This window comes from Oncorhynchus masou, chromosome 6, assembly GCF_036934945.1.
Source record: "Oncorhynchus masou masou isolate Uvic2021 chromosome 6, UVic_Omas_1.1, whole genome shotgun sequence".
Classification (NCBI taxonomy): Eukaryota; Metazoa; Chordata; class Actinopteri; order Salmoniformes; family Salmonidae; genus Oncorhynchus; species Oncorhynchus masou.
This window is the reverse complement of record NC_088217.1, coordinates 51,310,727-51,325,459: the sequence shown is the minus strand read 5'-3', so window position 1 is coordinate 51,325,459 and position 14,733 is coordinate 51,310,727. Positions and strand designations below refer to the sequence as shown.

General features: G+C 43.9%; 1 protein-coding gene across 2 annotated transcripts in view; it reads left to right on the top strand.

Moving 5' to 3' along the window:
• The first annotated feature begins 6,863 nt into the window (after positions 1–6,863).
• Positions 6,864–14,733, top strand: part of LOC135541150 (caM kinase-like vesicle-associated protein) — a 40,097-nt gene continuing 32,227 nt past the window's right edge. Inside the window, exon 1 of one of the 2 annotated variants that reach the window (XM_064967262.1) lies at positions 6,864–7,109. The gene's annotated coding sequence lies outside the window, so the exon portion shown is untranslated. Of the gene's footprint in view, positions 7,110–12,106; positions 12,254–14,733 lie in introns of those variants that run through there. The other variant, XM_064967261.1, reaches the window with a different exon arrangement.

Genomic DNA, 14,733 nt, shown 5'->3' with positions numbered 1-14,733 from the left:
GGGCCAACTTGCGAGAAGCTGTCTTAAGGGGAAGGTTCTGAGTGGAGAGCCATACTCTCTGACCGCAACAATATCTAGGACTCTTGGTCCTACGCTTGTTAGCGGCCCTCACAGTCTGCGCCCTATTACGGCAAAGTGCCGACCTGACCCCCTTCCAGGTGCGCTCGCAACGCTGGACAAAAGCCTGAGCGGAGGGGACGCAGGACTCGGCGAGCTGAGATGAGAACAGCGGAGGCTGGTACCCGAGGCTACTCTGAAAAGGAGATAGACCGGTAGCAGACGAGGGAAGCGAGTTGTGGGCGTACTCTGCCCAGGGGAGCTGTTCTGACCAAGACGCAGGGTTACGAAAAGAAAGACTGCGTAAAATGCGACCAACAGTCTGATTGGCCCGTTCGGCTGGCCGTTAGACTGGGGATGAAAGCCGGACGAGAGACTGACGGAAGCCCCAATCAAACGGCAAAACTCCCTCCAAAATTGAGACGTGAACTGCGGGCCTCTGTCGGAAACGACGTCAGACGGAAGGCCATGAATTCGGAAAACATTCTCGATAATGATCTGAGCCGTCTCCTTAGCAGAAGGGAGCTTATCGAGAGGAATGAAATGAGCCGCCTTAGAGAATCTATCGACAACCGTAAGAATAACTGTCTTCCCCGCTGATGAAGGCAGTCCGGTGATAAAATCTAAAGCGATGTGAGACCACGGTCGAGAGGGAATGGGAAGCGGTCTGAGACGGCCGGCAGGAGGAGAGTTCCCAGATTTAGTCTGCGCGCAGACCGAACAAGCGGCGACAAATCGACGCGCGTCACGTTCCCGAGTGGGCCACCAGAAACGCTGGCGAATGGAAGCGAGCGTACCCCGAACGCCGGGGTGGCCGGCTAACTTGGCAGAGTGGGCCCACTGAAGAACGGCCGGACGAGTAGGAACGGGAACGAACAGAAGGTTCCTAGGACAAGCTCGCGGCGACGGAGTGTGAGCGAGTGCTTGCTTTACCTGCCTCTCAATTCCCCAGACAGTCAACCCGACAACACGCCCCTCAGGGAGAATCCCCTCGGGGTCGGTGGAGACCTCAGAAGAACTGAAGAGACGAGATAAAGCATCAGGCTTGGTGTTTTTGAGCCCGGACGATAAGAAATAACAAACTCGAAACGAGCGAAAAACAGAGCCCAACGAGCCTGACGCGCATTAAGTCGTTTGGCTGAACGGATGTACTCAAGGTTCCTATGGTCAGTCCAAACGACAAAAGGAACGGTCGCCCCCTCCAACCACTGTCGCCATTCGCCTAGGGCTAAGCGGATGGCGAGCAGTTCGCGATTACCAACATCATAGTTACGTTCTGACGGCGATAAGCGATGAGAGAAAAACGCGCAAGGATGGACCTTGCCGTCAGAGAGAGAGCGCTGAGAAAGAATGGCTCCCACGCCCACCTCTGACGCGTCAACCTCAACAACAAACTGACTAGAGATGTCAGGTGTAACAAGAATAGGTGCGGATGTAAAACGATTCTTAAGAAGATCAAAAGCTCCCTGGGCGGAAACGGACCACTTAAAGCACGTCTTAACAGAAGTAAGGGCTGTGAGGGGAGCTGCCACCTGACCGAAATTACGGATGAAACGACGATAGAAATTAGCGAAGCCCAGAAAGCGCTGCAGCTCGACGCGTGACTTAGGAACGGGCCAATCAATGACAGCCTGGACCTTAGCGGGATCCATCTTAATGCCCTCAGCGGAAATAACGGAACCGAGAAAAGGGACAGAGGCGGCATGAAAAGTGCACTTCTCAGCCTTCACATAAAGACAGTTCTCCAAAAGGCGCTGGAGGACGCGTCGCACGTGCTGAACATGAATCGAGAGAGACGGTGAAAAAATCAGGATATCGTCCATGTAAACGAAAACAAAAATGTTCAGCATGTCTCTCAGGACGTCGTTAACTAGTGCCTGAAAGACAGCTGGAGCGTTAACGAGGCCGAAAGGAAGAACCCGGTATTCAAAGTGCCCTAACGGAGTGTTAAACGCCGTCTTCCACTCGTCCCCCTCCCTGATGCGCACGAGATGGTAGGCGTTACGAAGGTCCAATTTGGTGAAAAACCTGGCTCCCTGCAGGATCTCGAAGGCTGAAGACATAAGAGGAAGCGGATAACGATTCTTAACTGTTATGTCATTCAGCCCTCGATAATCCACGCATGGGCGCAGGGACCCGTCCTTCTTCTGAACAAAAAAAAATCCCGCTCCGGCGGGGGAGGAAGGGAGACTATTACCGGCGTCGAGGCGAAACCGACAAATAATCCTCGAGAGCCTTACGTTCGGGAGCCGGCAGAGAATATAATCCACCCCGGGGGGAGTAGTTCCCGGAAGGAGATCAATACTACAGTCATACGACCGGTGTGGAGGGAGAGAAGTGGCCTGGGAACGACTGAACACCGTGCGCAGATCGTGATACTCCTCCGGCACCTCTGTCATCCAATCGCCAGGCTCCTCCTGTGAAGAAGAGACAGAGGAAACAGGAGGGATAGCAGACATTAAACAGGTTACATGACAAGAAACATTCCAGGATAGGATAGTATTACTAGACCAATTAATAGAAGGGTTATGGCGCACTAGCCAGGGATGACCCAAAACAACAGGTGTAAAAAAGGTGAACGAAAAATTAAAAAAGAAATGGTTTCGCTATGATTACCAGAGACAGTGAGGGTTAAAGGCAGCGTCTCACGCTGAATCTTGGGGAGAGAACTACCATCTAAAGCGAACAAGGCCCTGGGCTCCCTAACTGTCTGAGAGGAATATCATGTTCCCGAGCCCAGGTCTCGTCCATAAAACAGCCCTCCGCCCCAGAGTCTATCAAGGCACTGCAGGAAGCAGATGAACCGGGCCAGCGGAGATGGACCGGAAAGGTAGTGCGTGATCCAGAAGGAGAGGCCTGAGTAGTTGCGCTCACCAGTAGCCCTCCTCTTACTGATGAGCTCTGGCTTTTACTGGACATGAGTGACAAAATGACCAGCGGAGCGTTAGTAGAGACAGAGGCGATTGGTGATTCTCCGTTCCCCTCTCCTTGGCCGAGATGCGAATACCCCCAGCTGCATAGGCTCAGCATCCGAGCCGGCGGAGGAGGGTGGCAGTGAGCGGCAGGTGGCAGTGATGTGGAGGGGAGCAACGGAGAACGTGAGCTCCTTTCCACGAGCTCGGCGACGAAGATCAAACCGTCGCTCTATGCGAATAGCGAGAGCTATTAAGGAGTCCAGACTGGAAGGAACCTCCCGGGAGAGGATCTCATCCTTAACCTCGACGTGGAGACCCTCCAGAAAACGAAGCGAGCAAAGCCGGCTCGTTCCAGTCACTAGAGGCAGCGAGTGCGAAACTCAATAGAATAATCCGTTATGGATCTATTCCCCTGACATAGGGAAGACAGGGCCCTGGAAGCCTCCTCGCCAAAAAACAGAACGGTCAAAAACCCGTATCATCTCCTCCTTAAAGTTCTGATACTGGTTAATACACTCAGCCCTCGCCGAAAATACAGGAATGGCATAAATCCTCTTCCAACGTTGTCAGGGGAACAAAAAGAACGTTAGTATAGTGCAGGATGCTTCAGCCAGGCAGACTCCGACAGGACAGGACAAGGTGGAAGCAAACGAGACGACAGCTTGCTTCTGGCATTAAAAAACACAAACAAGAATCAGACACTGAAAGTAGCAGGAACAGAGAAAGAAATAGAGACCTAATCAGAGGGGGAAGAGAGAACAGGTGTGAAGAGTGAAAGAGCTAGTTAGGGCAGATGTAGAACAGCTGAGGAATGAGAGACAGAGAAGGTAACCTAAAAAGACCAGCAGAGAGAGAGAATCAAGAGAAAGGACAGGAACAGACATAACAAGACATGACACCAATTGCGTGTATTCCTGGATGGCAAGGGAAGCCGGGCTTCCCCCTGAAAATGTACAAAAATGAATTTAAAAAATAAAATAATGTGTCTTTCGTCTCTAGGTTTTTCATAGATTTCCTTCAATTCGCAAGAGGCTGAATGTATCTCACAGGAGGAAGCATTCGAGTGAGCGAAAGAGCATCTCTCTCTCTCTCTCTCTCTGACCCAAACAAGTATGACATTCTTGCCGCCCGTAGCATTGAAGGCAAGAGAAGTCAGCGAGCATCTGTCCTCCCTTGACAAAAAAGTATACAAAATCTGTCAGTCAACATTGACCTAAACTGTGAAAGATCAGGGCGGACCAAAAAAAAAGTGTCAACGGAAGCCAGCTTGGATTTGGTGCCTCTCCTATCAAATCCCATTGAGAGCATACATCATTGACAGATAAACTTGAATTGTTGCATCTCGTTGTGGTATTGTCCTCCGGTGGCTGGCTAACCAGCTAGCTAAAATTGTCCCTTTCCTAAATTAGACATGGATGGAGATGGGGATTTGGATTTGTGGTTTTACCTAACTCTCCGTACTGGCCAATGATTATAATGGCGATTTTGATCCAACCATTAATTTATACATTATTGTGCCCCTGGCTTGAGAGCATGGCAGTTCAATATGTAGCTAGTTGTAGAAGGCTAATGTTAACTAGCTAATGTTGCCCATGAAAGGAAGTTAGACTGGCGAGCAAGCATTTTAGCCAGGAAGCCTATGACAACAAAAAATAAAAGTGTGTACTGTATGATTGTTTCGTCAACATGAAAAAGAGCAGGATGGCATTTGCATTTCTCTACTTGTAGGGTGAGTCGACATGTTTTTCTACTTTTTTCTACACTTACGCACACACACACACACACACAAACACACACACACACACATAAATCAGAACCATGGACAGCCACATTATATTTATCTCATGTTGAATGGACTAAATTATTTGTGGGATCATTTAGTTGTCACTGTATTAGACTAAGCAGAGGTGATTTGATGATGATGAAATGTTGAAGTTGAAATGGTGCTGGAATAGTGGAGTCAGCTCCTGTTTTCTTTACGACTTGCGGGAACTCTCTGTGGTTCTAAATCAATAGTTGTTAAGTGGTCCGAAAATGTTGGAAACATTAAATTGCTTGACCATGCTGTAGGTCATGTAACCAGGGATTTTACCCACGCACCTCTACTGGCAGAAATACACAGTCAGAGATTTGGGCAAATTAGACAACTACAAAGTAAATGTTGCCATTCATAGTTTGCACCTCCATCACTTGGCCGCGCCATACCTTTGCTATGAACGGAAGGTTCTCAAACCTCCCTCTGTCGGAACAGGAACCAACTTTGCCATAGTGGCCCCAAAAAAATCGTGGTAGATGGAGGCTAAAGACTGCTTAATCTAAATGAATCTATGGTGGCCTGGAAACACTATGGCATTGATAAAGTAGGCAATTGTTTCGAAGGAAACAACTTTGCCATCATTATCATTTTGTCAATGTACTATAGACCGATAGCAATGTTGTCGTTAGCTAGCAAAGGTCATCAAAAACAGCTGGCCTCCTTTTGAAATGTAATTGCATTTCCAAGCCACTGTAATGCACTTTTGATGAATTCACCGCTCAATGACAATGCACTGTGTAGAATTCTCGATCAGTCATGCTTCTCAGATAGGGTCTTGCTTGTTCTTGATATGAGTATAGCCATAGCTAACAACTATTGTGATCCCCTCGACAGCAAATTCAGTGCATCATTCATATAGTTGGCAGTGCTTCAAATTATATAATCATGCAAGCTAATTGTTTCAATTCACCTTCCAGATGTGAAATTACAAGACTAAAGGACACTTACCTAAGGCTGTTCCTCAATGACCTCTTGGTTGTGAAGGTAAGGTAGCTAGCTAATCTCGTTCCCAGAGACTTCCATCAAAATGCACTGTGTGCAATAGCCTGGGGACGAGGTTACCAGCTAGCTAACTTTTTGCGATGGAACGCAAAATAATTAGCTTTTTACGTTTCTATGTGTCCCTTCAGGGGTTCCATAACATAGGCTACCATTAGCCTTGATAAATGAATGCTTTCGAGCAGATCACTTTTGTCAAGTGTCACCGCTTTTCAAGGTGTTTTGCATTATAGGGATACAAATAGTCAGATTTGCACCAACATGTTGACTGCGTTAACTTTGCAAAAATCATGTGATCAAAGGTCATGAAGTTTTGACTTCAGTCAACTACAAGTTTCTGCAGTTGCTCTTCACCAACTTCATCCTGCAGCCATGGCCTGCATTGTTGGTGGCTCTATTGTCAACCAATCATTTGGGTGTTTTTGTTTGACCCACACGAACGTGACCAAAGACTTGACTTGAAACAGGAACCAACTTTGCCACGATTCTTACCGTGGATACAATCAAATGTGATATTTAATAAGGCTCTCTCTCACTAATTGATTATACAATGTACACAAATATGATTTCAGTTTGTGAGTGTGCGATATTGGGGTTGGGGACATGTTTATTTTGACATTATAAAGAAAAACGTTTATAAACAATGGCAACACCGCCAAGTTGATCTGATCCTTGCTGTTGGAAAACCACATTAGTATCCGACTTTTGGCTGTTGCAGATCCACCTCCCCCGACTTCACTCCTTGACTTTCATCTAGTCGGTTGTGATCGTCAGGGGTCCCATTGTGACAAAGCTACGCGGCTCTGAGACCACCATCAGACATACAGCCCAAACGCACATCTCCCCACAATGCTCAACCAACGCGGTTCCGCTACCCGTCCTCGATACATTTGAATGTGTTGACAGAAAATGTGAAAAGTCTGAAAGCCAACAGTCCAATTTTCTACCACGCTGCTGTGCATACAGGTACACATTTTGGACTATGATAAACACTTTAGCCGTACCCACTCAAATCCGCTCCATATATTTGCACACTCATATGCGCACACTCCACACCTCCCTTGCCTGGATGTTGTTGATGATATTTACAGCAGCCTACTATCGATGCGCATCATTCCTCCTCTGTGTTGCTCTCCTTAAGAAGCTTTGACGGAGCAGATGAGCGAGGATCTATCTCTTTTATCTCACAGGGAATACATCTCCACTGCTAACCAACCCAGGAAAACCAAGCTCTTATCACGTTCTTTCGATGACAAAGCACGCATAGGCTAAAGAAAGACCTGGAAAAAGAACGGACTCAATTTTTACAGAGCTAATTTCAGGTGAGTGAGCAGCATGCAATTTGCAAATTGGACTTATTAAAACGTGAGATGTAACCTAAGATATCCCACACATTTTCTGGGGGCCTTCTGTTTTGGAAAATATATAAGACAGATATATAAGATCACTAAATGCAATGGTTTAAAATGTACTGTAATGTATTGTTATACTTGAGTAAAAGTAAAGATACATTAATAGAAAATGACTCAAGTAAAAGTGTAAGTCAGCCAGTAAATGTACATTATTTTCTTTAGGAATGTAGTGAAGTAAAAGTAAAAGTTGTCAAAAATATAAATAGTAAAGTAAAGTACAGTTTCCACAAAAAACAACTTAAGTAGTACTTGGAAGTATTTTTAATTAAGTACTTTACACCACTGACTATATGTGAATACCTTTCTTAATGGACATTCTTCACGTTGCAGGTTTCGGAAACTGTGTGCCTGTTGTACCCCCTCGAAGGTTAACTGGCTTTACATTACAAAAATTGTGAATTTCAGAAAGTATTGTAACAATTCCATTTACTGTAAACACCTGATGGCAAACTTTTTTTCATATGGCTTTGCCCAAAATTGTCTGAGATGTTTCCAATCATTGTATAATATAATAAAATAGAATTTTAAAATTAGTCAGGAATTGGTGGGAAATGTACTTAATTTCATTAAAATATCGTAAGATTTGATTGCAGATTTACAATTGAAAAATACATCTGATGCTAAATCCCTTAACAATGTATGACAATTAGAAATGACATTGTTTATCATGTTACCATGTTATTTGCATTGTGCACGCTTTCCTTCCCCGAGTCAGAGTAGGATGGCAGCTACTACAACCCTCTCACCTTAACTTAAGGTGCAGCTCATTACATTGTTCCACTCTCAAGTGATTTTACTGTCTAAAAGGAGTCAGATTGCGTTTGTTATAGCGATACCTCACGTTTGGGTATCAGGCAGCACCCACAGACCCAGGAGAAATAATGATTATTCTGGTAAGTGATATGGGTCTCAGGGTAGATTTACACGAGTAAAATATGTATGTTAGTCTGGGTCTTAGCCCAGCGATCATGCCCTGCTCCCTCTGTGTGAAGTTGGGCACGGCCTGCATTCTTTAGGGCTGATAATGGGCCCTGATATGCCTGACAGGCTGTGACAGCTCATGGCCTTGGCAGAGCCTCTCTTGCAGTAACACTCGCACTTTCTAACTAGCACTGAGTTTGCTGATTGTTTGCTGACTGTGGCGTGGATTGGACCATTGCTTATCACTAACCCTGTTTAAAAGAGTTTCTAATATTGCTGTGATTGTATGCAAAGACCGAAGTGCAGAAACCCCTGGCATGTAGGGGAATGGTATTTTTTTAAATCCAGGTTTACAGACTTCATAACACTGTTTTCTCTGGCCCTGTCAGTGGAGAATATTTCATGTTTATGTGGCATGTTTTGCGTTGGTTTCCATGACACCTGTGTCGGGGTCGTGGTGTGTTTTTATTTTGCATCCAACCGACATTATGAAACATTACATTTTTAACTGAAGTCTGGAAAGCGTCACGTATCAGACACGAGAGGAGAGGAGAGAGGCTGTTGTTTTTTCTTAATAAAAATGTAAAAGCTATATCTCAGAATGTTTAACGTTCCACCAAAATCTCCAGTAGCAGCCTATAGAGGACATAGGTGTGAATTACCACTGCTCTATTTAATGATGTCGAAACCCCACCTCCGCAATTACACAGTTGAAAGCAGTGTATGCGTTGTGTGTATGCCTTTGATTCGCAAGTTCCAAGGATGGACTCTCGCATCAGCTGTTCACTCTCTTTACATATGTCAGTTATATTTTCAACCTCAAAACATCTACATTTTACATGACACATTCTCTCTCTGCTCAACTGAGTGGAGCCCTGTGTTTGTAAATCATCTTGGGATAACACAATGTCCTAAATTAGGATTAAGGAGAGAAGTAATTTAGAATGATGCTGTTGGTGGTCCTGCAAGGACACCTGCCTCTCTACTTGGCTCTACTTGAATTGATGGCTGTCAAAGGGTGTAAATATTGTCTGAAGCAGAGGACACCGACTGGACGAATGGCCTTTGTGTTGGCTCCCATTCAAATATACACTATCGAATGACTGGATGTGGGATGGCACGTCCTTCTTTGTGACATACGATGGGCAACAGTCTTTGTTCTGAGAGAGGTGGAGCCACATAGGTCTGTCTTATCAGGAAGAGTTAAGGAATGCGTTACCTCAGGTTAAGCGCTCTTGGGGATGCAGATATTTTCAAGAGGGACAGAAATCACAAAATACAGAAGAATTAGTAAACATGTACAGTCTGGACATGTCTTTACAGTCATATAAGCCATTGCTTTTATTTATGAAAGTATTACCAGAAATAAACTGATTTGTATATCCCCGTTAAGATCTAGCCTACTTCTACGTATTTTTTCTGTTGCATCTCCCATGAGATGGTAGATTAAGGGAATAATTACTTCAGCAGAAAAACTGCTCGATGGGGTCAAAGGTGAATGAAATAGCCCAGCAAATCAAACTAACTATGTCTCCATTAACTTGCCCAGTGATTTTTTTTTGTCGACATGGAGAAAGTTCACATTGAAAATGGATGTGCCAATTGCCTGCTATGGTCCGCTTCTACCGAAATGTCTTGTGTCGATAACAACTGCTGGCCATATTGATGTCACCCCCCCCAGTGACTGCACTGTTTGTTGTCCATAGCTTCAGCCCGGTACAGGAGTTGAAACCGGGATTCATCCATGAAGAGCACACTTCTCCAGTGTGCCAGTGAGGTGAGAATTTGCCCATTGAAGTCGGTTACGACTCCAAACTGCAGTCAGGTCAAGACCCTGGTGAGGACGACGTGCACGCTGATGAGCTTCCCTGAGACGGTTTCTAGTTTGTGCAGAAATTCTTTGGTTGTACAAGACCACAGTTTCATCAACTGTCCGAGTGGCTGGTCTCAGATGACACTGCAGGTGAAGAATCCAGATATGGACGTCCTGGGCTGGCATGGTTACACGTGGTCTGCGGTTGTGAGGCTGGTTGAAAGGAATTCTCTATAACAACATTGGAGGCGGCTTATGGTAGAGAAATTAACATGCATTTATCTGACAACAACTCTGGTGGACATTCCTGCAGTCAGCATTCCAATTATACGCTCCCTCAAAACTTGAGACATCTGTGGCATTGTGTTGTGTGACAAAACTGCACATTTTAAAGTTACCTTTTTTATTGTCCCCAGCACAAGGTGTACCTGTGTAATGATCATGCTGTTTAATCAGCTTCTTGATAGGCCACACCTGTCAGGTTGATGGATTATCCTGGCTCAGGAGAAATGCTCACTAACAGGGATGTAAACAAATTTGTTAAAACATTTAAGAGAATAAGCTTTCTGTGCGTATGGGATATTTTATTTCAGCTTATGAAACATGGGACCAACACTTTACATGTTGTATTTATATTTTTGTTCAATGTAAATAGTTTGTGATTACTGGCTAATGGCCACTGTGATATTTACGGTCAATTTGAGCTGCGGACCAGGAATGTAGCATTGCCAGCCACAACAAAGGGAGAAGCAAGGATGTAGCCTAATGTGAATTACAAAGTAGAAATCTCTTTCGCCCCTCCACTCCTCAGACTTTCCATCTTTCACCGTGGGAATATGGCTTAATTAACAAATAGACAGTCCTCTGAGGAAAACCAAGAGAGGGAGGGAAAGTATGGTTTAGTCAGTCTACTAATGCAGCATCTACATACAGCATGTCGCTGCATAGACTCAAGCAGAGAAAATGAAGCAATCCATTTGCTGAATGGCTGCGAGGGAAATTCACATCTCCCCACTGAGTATAATGAAACCACTGCAAAGGTCAGTAAGAACCATATTCCCATGGGTGACAATTACTAAAGCCATGGAAATCATAATGTATTATTTAAGTAATGTAGCCAAACGCTTGTAACAACAACTTCTTCTGGGAAGCATCTTTTGGGTTGTGTGTGTGTGTGTGTGTGTGTGTGTGTGTGTGTGTGTGTGTGTGTGTGTGTGTGTGTGTGTGAAAATAATATTTGCTTAGAGGAGATGTCAGTACATTCAAATGTCAGTACATTGCTTTACCTGAGGGAAAATCCAGAGAAACAAGGGATCCGCATAAGGCAATTGGATTAGTTTATAGAAGTCCCATTCACACAGTGAAGAGGCCGGAGAGCACTCAAATACCATTTTGAGAAAAAAGGTCATTCGCCAATCAAAGAACACAAGTGTAAAGCCCATTTTTACAAGCAAAAAAATGTGAGTGAGCACCGCGGTCAAAGAAAATCCTCACAACCTACTGAAAGTGTGGCAGAGATCCGAGTACATAACTGCATCTACAAAAAGCTCAAGTTGACGGAGATCTTTAAATTATAGCATTAATTAATATTTCACCCCCGCTTGATCCATGATGTAATTTTGCTAGATGCTGTATGTCAATCTTCAACTAGTCATTGATTGGATGACTACAGAGAGATGTGACAGATTATTACAGAAACCTATCAGTTTGCCTTCCATAGAACCTGGTCTGATAAGGTTAAACCACACTAACAAATTGTTGTCCTTGTTGTATATATTGTGCGGTTATTGCGTGTTTACAGTAATGTGAAGAAAAAAAACAGTCAACAAGAAAAGTGTGAAGTGAGTGAAGAAAGTGGTCACGTCATGCTTCATGTGCATGCAGATGAAAATAATGGGTCGTATACTGGGTTGTAGGCCAACGGGTACTGTTCTTATTACAAACACAGTCTATTTGAAGGTACTAAGATCATTCCATGAAGCATCTTCTATGTTGATATTTTGAAGCAAGATGAAGCATCCGTTTGTTTTGCGTCAAAAAAAAAACAGTGAGTTGAGCATGACCCTAGCCAGCCACTAAATTTAGCTCTGTTCCTGTACAACACCGTGTGGATGGGGAATGCGCAGCACTGTACCAATGACGCTTATGTAGGACTTGGTATCCAAGGCAACAAACAACAGAACAGAATGGTCAGATTAGGCAGTGAAGCGTGAAGAAGAAGAATAGGAACAAATGTGTCCGACTCATAACCAATAAAGTCAGAAGCTGGAACACAGGGGACCTACGTCCTTCCTCTTCAGTCAACAGCCAGATCAAACAGGTAAGAAGAGCCCAGCTATCTCAGCTGTTCTCACCAGTGATTTCATGTAGTTTTCCCATTCCCTTGCAGTTCTGTTGTGGAATCTGTTGTCCTAGGTGCTGATGGTAACGATCAGTATTGGCTGGGAACTGGACCTCACGATATGATATTATCACGATACTTCAGATATTTATTGCGATTCCTACGGTTCTATATGTATTGTGATTCAATACTGGGATTTTATTGCAATTTGATGTTCCAAACAAATTACTCACCATGTGTCTGCTGCAGAGGGACAAGAGAGAGCCATGAGAAAATGAGTTTGGATCAGTCAAGGAAATAAAAGATCTGGAAACAAATTGGCTCCTTATTTAAAAATGGAGAAAAATATTTAAAGGAAAAATACTGGAGTTTTGGTGCAGGTACAGCCAACTACAGGGAAAATAAGATTGCAATATATATCATCAAAAAGAATATCCCGATATTTAACTGTATCGATCCCCCCCCCATCACTAACATTCAGGGGTGAAAGTATATTTAATTTCTTACCGGTATGGGACTCCCTATGTGTCGCATAGATAAAAACAATAGAGTGTAGATGTAATCATCGAATTACATCTAGAATCCCTATTCATTTCATATGATCTCTGTGTGCCTTGTAGACCTAGTAAAGATTTGTCATATGACTTCTGACATGTGTTGTCTTTTAATGTGGCATAAACAAAACCAGTCGTGATGTTTTCATCTGATTGTCAATCTTTTTTTTTAAAGCGCTCCTGTAGGTTACCTGCGCACGTTCGTCCGCTCAGCAAATAATTCCAGCATCCAAACAGTGTACTGTGCACCCACAATTTGATGAACGGAAAGAGACGTCTGTTACAAAACACCTAAAAGTGTATTGTAATGATACTTGTAGCATGAATTGATGAGTCCACTGCTGTCCGCACGCATCTCGGTATCGGCCACTAATCTCCACCTTTGCAAAATGTAATTGTTCTCATAGAAGCACACTGCAATTTGGAGCGTACGTATACCATCCAGTTTCAAGTCATTTCGCAAATTTTTTTATGCGGCTGACATGCAGTAAAGTTAAACAATGGTGTACTAGCCAAAGGTTTTCTTAGCATTTTGTGTTAAATATTGTGATAGGCTCGCGTTTTGCCGTACAATGTAACGCCACTATTTATTTTTCCAGGATGCTGTACCAGACCGTACTGGCTTACTTTCACCCCTGGCAACGATATATGTTTGTGTTTTATCTGTTTTATACTAAATCTAGTCTGTATTGAGGTTGATTTAATCAAATTCCTCTACGCGGGCATAATACACAACGATGGTCTTACCGTTCCAAAAGGCAACATCTGTTTCCTAGCATGACCATCTCCCCCGTCACTAGTGCTTTATAAGCCTTAACCTTCGTGGGCCCCAGGCTCGTGCCAGGGATCAGGCATCAGGGCCATGCCTGCGTCAGACGGCAGGTAGCCTAGTGGTTAGAGCGTTGGACCAGTAACCGAAAGGGGATCGAATCCCCGGAGCTGACAAGGTGAAAATCTGTTGTTCTGCCCCTGAACAAGGCAGTTGACTGGCTGTTCCTAGGCTGTCATTGAAACTAAGAATTTGTTAACTGACTAGTTAAATAAAGGTTTAAAAAAGACCTGGGAGAATAATTGACCTGGTTATTGTATGGTACTTACAGTATTACGAGAGAGAATGAAATGAGCTACTGAAACAGCCAGTCAAGGATCACCCAATTGTACAGTTCACGATGCCTTATTACTCCATAACGATATCTGCAGTAAAATATTTGAAGTCTCTGTAGCTCCCAAGCCATTACTCTCAGATAAAGACTGGCCGTGTCCAAATACCCATACAAACTTAAACTGCGTACTCATCGTCACATATTATTTAGCACGAACCGTTTAGTAAAAAGTATGCAAATGCTACGGCCACAACGCAGTAGCAGCTCAACTCTTGACTGGCTGAGTAGGTGGGGCGGGCCGAGTGCAGGTGGACATTTCCGAATTCAACAGACAAACATCGCATTAACCAGCCGATGGATTTCTCTCAACTCTGAATTGAATAGGAATTGAGTTATAGGCTGTTTATAGCCAGACTACCACATTCTACCTGTACTGTAGGCCATGTAATCTACCTATCCTATTACAAAAGAACTAAAGAAAGAAACCGATTATTTAGTTTCATTTCAACATATTTAGTGAAACCAAAGTTCTGTAATATGTATAAATGAAGTCAAATAGCCAGAAGTGTTCAAATGTTCAAATCAAAAGGCTACAAATCAGAAACGCTGGACAGCAACATAATACACCAAAGCACTGATATCCTGGTATCCTAGCTGACAAAAGTAAAATAATCCATGTGTTCAAATCAAAAAGCCTGATTAGCATGACATCAATAAAGCAGCCACATTTCGAGTCCCCGGCGCCGACACAATTAGAAATCAAAAGATGGTTTAGTATTTAGTTTAAAAGCTCTGACAAAGG